Below are 6,194 nucleotides of genomic sequence, written 5' to 3'. Positions count from 1 at the left end.
GTTTTTTTTTTCAAAGCAAAATCTTAAAATACAACAACGTCCTCTTCTAAAAGAGAAGTTTTATAATCTGGTGGCAAATGAGCTCTTTTTTACTTTTTAATTGAAGTGTTCAAGTTTCCTGTTATACTAGGGGAACTTTAAGAACTGTTAACCAACACCCTATGTACAGATATATTTTGGTGCATGTGTGACCGAGCAAGTGAGTGAGTGAATGGGCTGGTGGCAGGTGAGTGTTCAGTGGGGAAGAGAGGACTCAGACTTGGGTTTGTTGTCACTGTCTTTGCAATAAACTCTCATTAGATAATGGAACTTGGTATAACTTAGCAAACTGCTTGGTCTTAGCTTTCTTTTCTCACAGGGAGGAGGGAGGGGTGTTGGCCTCTGGGGGTATGACTGTTTTTTTCTAATGGGGATTTCTACTTTTCATCCTGTTTTATTTGATAGGGATTAATTTAGCCCCTGTTTTCATGGTGTCAACAGATTAGAACAGAGCAGGCATTTACTCTGGCTACTGGATGTTTCATAAGTTAATAGATTTTTTTTTTTAAGCATTTGGGGTTAAGTAACTTGCTCAAGGTTACACAGCCAGTTATTTCTGGGTGTGGTGCTAAGTATCTGAGCCCAGATTCGATCCCCCAGGTCATCCCAACACTGGGGCCAGTGCTCTTACTTGCTGTGCTACCTGGCCGCCCCAAGTTAATAGATTTTTGAAGAATGGGATTCACACATGTGGGAGAAAGGATTTTTTACCATTTGCCCTGCTCAGAGGTCTGCAGGGAATAGTTTGCTTACCTGTGGTTCAGAGGGCCCTTTGAGTCATTAACATATTACCATTCCATTCTGTCTATGGCCACCATCTTTGTGTGTGCTCTGCACATGTGTGACCATTTCATTCTGTGACGTTCCCAAAATGAACCTTGTGAGGCATCTTGACTTACTCTCCAGGGGGTGACATGGAGTCATTGATCCATGTCAGGAGAACAGGCTTTCATCCCTGGTCAGAGCTCTAACTTCTGGGCCTGGGTCCTCATCTCTTAATATAAGGAGCTGGCCCACATGGCCACCAATTGATTGTAAGATGGTAGATGGTCATAAAAATTAGCCATAGTGCCTCATTCTTGTCAACAGGACCTCTTCTTCCTTTTTGTCCGTCTCAGCCGCACTAGCAGGAGAAAACCTGGGTGGGAGTGCTTGTAACCCAGGATAGGTCACTGGTCAGTCTCCTCTGAGTGCAGACTGGCACCCTCTCTCTAACTTCACTCCTGGAGAACTGGTTTCATCCTTAGCCCCGCTGCTAACTGGGGAATAGGAGCTGGGATTTCATTAATATTTGAAACTCAAATATACAGATCCCTTTGGATCTGTATCCATCTATGGTGGGGATTGCCACCTGACCTGTGACAGTTACATAATCCTCCCTTCAATTTCATTGAGAAGCAGCCACCATTGCCTTGTTATTTGACCAAAGGTCATTTACCTGTGGCCAGTGTCAACCCTGGAGTTGCCAACATCTAGTCCACCCAGCCCTCCTCATTTTCCAGATGAGGAAACAGACCCAGAAAGGGAAAAAAAGGTCACAAGGGTAGTAAGCGTCTTTCTGACGCAGCATTGGAATCCTGGAAAAAATTGGAAAATTTATTTTTTATTTGAATCCTGACTCCCAGTCCAGCATTCTAGCCACTATATCATGCTGCCTATACACAGATGTCGTGTTGAATCTTCTTAATCCCTGCCTTACAGGTGATTTGATTTTTTTATTCCATCTCAAAACTACATTAAAAGGACACTAGTGGGGCGGCCAGGTAGCACAGCGAGTAAGAGCACTGGCCCCAGTGTCGGGATGACCTGGGGATCAAATCTGGGCTTAGATATTTAGCCCAGAAACACCTTGCCGTGTAACCTTGAGCAAGTTACTTAACCCCAATTGCTTAAAAAAAAAAAGACACTAGAGACAGCTTTTATAGTTATTCTTTTGGATAATAAGCAAGCCCCCAACTATAAACATTTCTATGTAAATCTTAAACACAAACTTTTGACATATCTATGTATGTGTGCATATATATGTATTTACAAGTTTTATATTTGTGTATATACATACATACACATACATGTATATGTAACGGAAACCAGGATAAGTTGTTAGGACAATGTCTAAGCAAAACTAACATAAAAATTTGGACTTCAGTAATTTGACTAGACCTGTGATTACATAAGTGTAGGGAGCTGTCTTTAGGAATATGCATTATATATAATAAAAACATACACATATAAAATCTCATATAAAATCATTTGCCAAGGACTGAACCTTAGCCGACATATTCCAATAGGATGTAACATTATATTTTGCCATTATTTTATATTACAGACTAAAATCAAGGCATTGTTATTGCTTCATGCTAAAGGCAGGATGTTAAATTAGGGATAACAAATGACAACCACATCATCTTGGATGAGACGCTAGATTTGGGGACTGCCTTAATATCCGACTTTCAGTATACGATTTTCTGTTCTTTCAGAAAATAAAAGTAGCAGTCTTATAGTACCATGATGACTACAGATAATGCTGATCAGAAATATCAGTAGATGGATAGATGACATTGATAGCTTGTGGATAGATTGATAGATGATGAATTAATGGATAATAGATGAGAGATGATTGATGGATAGATAATAGGACTGCTCTTAATATATGTGAGATATATATTAAGTATAGTTAAGTTCACATATATCAACAGTACAGTGAGTGAAGCGAAGATTTGGGGGTTAAAGTTAGGGAGTTACTAAAATAATTTACATTTTAATTCTAGACCACATGATTTCTGCCATCGCCCTAATAAATGGCTCGATCCCCCTTAATCTTTTTCCCTCCAGGGCCAGTTAGGAATCTGAATGAAATCTAGAGTTATCACTAGTAACTATGTAGGGACACCATGGCATAGTAAATAGAATGCTGGCCTTGGAGTCAGGAAGACTTGTGTTCAAATTCCACCTCAGATACGATCTTTGTGACCCTCTCTGGGAAGGTCACCCCCATATACTTTAGAGTTGGTGTGGGTTGGGAATTCAAGATGACATAACAGTATTGTTGTAAGTAATACACTTTTAAAGTGCCTTTTAAAGCACAAGAAAATGCCTTTCTCCTAGCTCACCGGTTCGAGCCAAATGTCATTTCTCTTGGAGGCAGAGGGTTAGTGTCCAGTGGCTCCAGCCCCAGTCTATCCCACAAGCTTAGGTTAAGACAGGAGTCAGATTTAGGAAGGGGGGCCCTGCATTAATCCTGTCCCCTCAGTCCTTCCATATGATACACAGTAGAGAAAATGGTGTTATTAGATTCCCTGCTCTGACTTCTGGCCATCCCTTTTCAACTTGCCATCCTTCTCCAGCATCAGCTCCATCCCAAGTTTGGCTGCTAATGCCGGGCCAGGGCAACCTGGTGTGTTAACAGCTAAGCACCCCATTAATGCTCACATCAGTCCTGGGAGGTAAGTGCCCCTATTCATCCTATTTTTACAGATGAGGAAACTCAGAGTGAGAAAAGCTGGAAGGGCAAACAGCTTTGCTTGAGGCAGGATTTAAAGATCATCTCTTTGTGACCCAAATTGGGGTTTTCTTGGCAGAGTGGTTTGCCATTTCCTTCTCCAGCTCATTTTACAAATTTGGAAGCTGAGGCAAACAAGATTAAGTGACTTGCCCAGGGTCACACAGCTAGGAAGTGTTGGAGGCTAGAAGTGAACTCAGGTCTTGACTCCATCCCCAGGGCTTTATCCAATGTGCTTCCTAACTGCCCTTGTCTGAAAAATGTATTTCACATTCCTCACCTCTAGTCCCCCATCTTTTGGTTGAGAGGTTGGAGGTGTGCTTACCATCAGTACTATGAAACTAGGATTGGTCATTTCATTAGTCAGAATCTTGAGGTCTTTCACTTTAGATTATTGTGGTCATGATATAAATTTTGATTAGTCAGAGAGATTAGGTGACTTCTTTGCCTCAGGTCATATGGCTAGTAAATGATCCAGAGCCAGGATTCCTAGAACCCAGGCCTTCTAACTCCCAAGTCCATTGTTTTTTCCCTTGTACCACACCAGTCTGTATGGATGATTGAAAAGTGGACCGACTCCCTCCTTTTACAAGAGGAGGAAGTAGGCCCACTGAGAGGGAAATGTGTTTATTCAGCATCACACAGAAGGAGTAAGTAATAGAGCTGGGATTCGAACCCAGGTCCTTTTGATTTCAAATCCCACATGAAGTAACAAAGTATAGTGGAGGAAGTAGCCTTGGTCCAGTAGGTGAAAAACAAGGCAATGCCTTGAATGCCATATTTTATGGTACTGGTGGCTTTCTCTGATTGTGCCAACACCCAAGGATGAGCACTGACGATTTTCCTCACTGTGCTTTCAGAGGTCACCTCCAAAGACCAAGGCACTAAGTGGAAAGTTTACTTCTCCAGAACATCCTGATTGGGTCACCAGACACTTGGTCCCAAAGGGATCTCTGGGCTCAGGTGAGTTAGAGCAGGATGCTTTCTGGGTCAGGCAGGCAGACCAAGGTTGGCATTCATGCACTTAGAATCCCGAGGGTTACCTTTATAAGAAGCTGAACCCAAAAGATTTCACAGACCCGGGTGATATGCAAAAAACAGACAACAAAAGAATGTTTGGGCTAACCGATTTAAGGCAACAGTAAAACTGCCATCCCCTACCTAGACATTGTGAATCTTTCTTTCTCCATCTCCACACAACATACACACACACACACACACACACACACATATATATATGTTGCTGTGTGTCAGGCCCTATGCTAAGCCCTTTTTACAAATATCTTCGCATTTCTCCATCGGTCATGTCTTATCTTATCCTGCAGCCTGAGCCCATGGCTTCTCACCAGCACTCTAGATGTTTCTTGACTTGAGAATGTGAATCAACACAATAACCAAAGTCTTCCAAAATTGTCAGTAAAATACATTTTAAATATTCCTCATTCGAGCTCCCAACATTTACAGCTGTATTCTCTAAGCCTTGAAAAAGTTACCCTTCTGGAGAAGTAGAAGGTAAAATGAACAAGTAACAATCATTGTTATTTTATTGACACGGCACTGTGGAATGTGCAATGCACTTGACCAAGGTCCTCAGATCTAAACCTCCCAGCCCTAGGGGGAAGACAAGATGGGTACTGATCCCATTTGGCTGAGTAAATAGGCTCAAAGGGGCTAAGTGATTTACCTACAATCACATAGCTAAGGAAGTATCAGAGACAGATCTTAATCCAGGTTTGATATGTACAGCCCTCTGTCCACTGTACCACCTGCCTCTCTAAATCCTATGCCTAAACAGAGCTAACCCAGTATTTGTTCCCTAGATCTTTTCGAAGGCAACCTTTCATATAAAATGCATTCTTTAACAGCCATTGACATCTGTTCCACTCAGAAGGAAGGAGATCCCTTGCCAAGACATCCCCATACAGTGCAATGCAAATTATTTGGTCAAGAAGGGGTGGTTAACTCAGAACATGCAAACATTTCAACTCCTCCAAACTGGTTGCATGTCTCCAAGGGCCTTGTGCAAACAATAATTTGAATAAAGCCAGGAATGAAGGGGAAACTGGTATGCAAGGTGTGCAAATTTGGGTTAGGAAGATGCTCCCTATAGGGAAGGGAGTTTGAGCAGGCCTTTATTAACTTGGGGGAGGGGAATAAAAACCCCAGTTCACTTTGAGACAGTTGCCCAGTGAAGCTTTTACAAGTTGAGAATTTCAGATGAGACTCTTCAGAAGTTATCTCTGGTGTGCAGGCCAACTGTTGCCCTTCTCAGTCTTGATGACTGACTGATAACAGGAGCCAGCAGCTGTAGGAGACACTGGCCAGTGGGAGCCCCACTGCCAAACTCAACCAGGCATTGCCACTTGGCAGGGTGAAGGAGACCCATTCAAACTTTATTGGTTGATCCCCATACCCATCGTAGCTAACATGTTCACTCCTCACCAAACCACCACTGCTCCACTCTCCATCAGCCCTCCTCTAATCTCAGTTTTCACCCCTTTGGGGCCACCCCACAGCCAGGCTTGGAGAGCACTCTGATATTCCCTCAGCTGTCTGGAAGCTGTGAACAAACTCTCTATTTACCTGTGAAAGATTGTTTCCCCCCACTCCCTGCCAAAAACAACTGTCCTAGGCAATAGGAGAGAGAAATACAAAC

The sequence above is a fragment of the Petaurus breviceps genome, unplaced genomic scaffold (assembly GCF_028583685.1).
Source record: "Petaurus breviceps papuanus isolate PSGF00001 unplaced genomic scaffold, PetGlider_PUasm1.0 379, whole genome shotgun sequence".
Classification (NCBI taxonomy): Eukaryota; Metazoa; Chordata; class Mammalia; order Diprotodontia; family Petauridae; genus Petaurus; species Petaurus breviceps.
The sequence above is the reverse complement of the archived record's forward strand: the minus strand, read 5'-3'. Positions refer to the sequence as shown.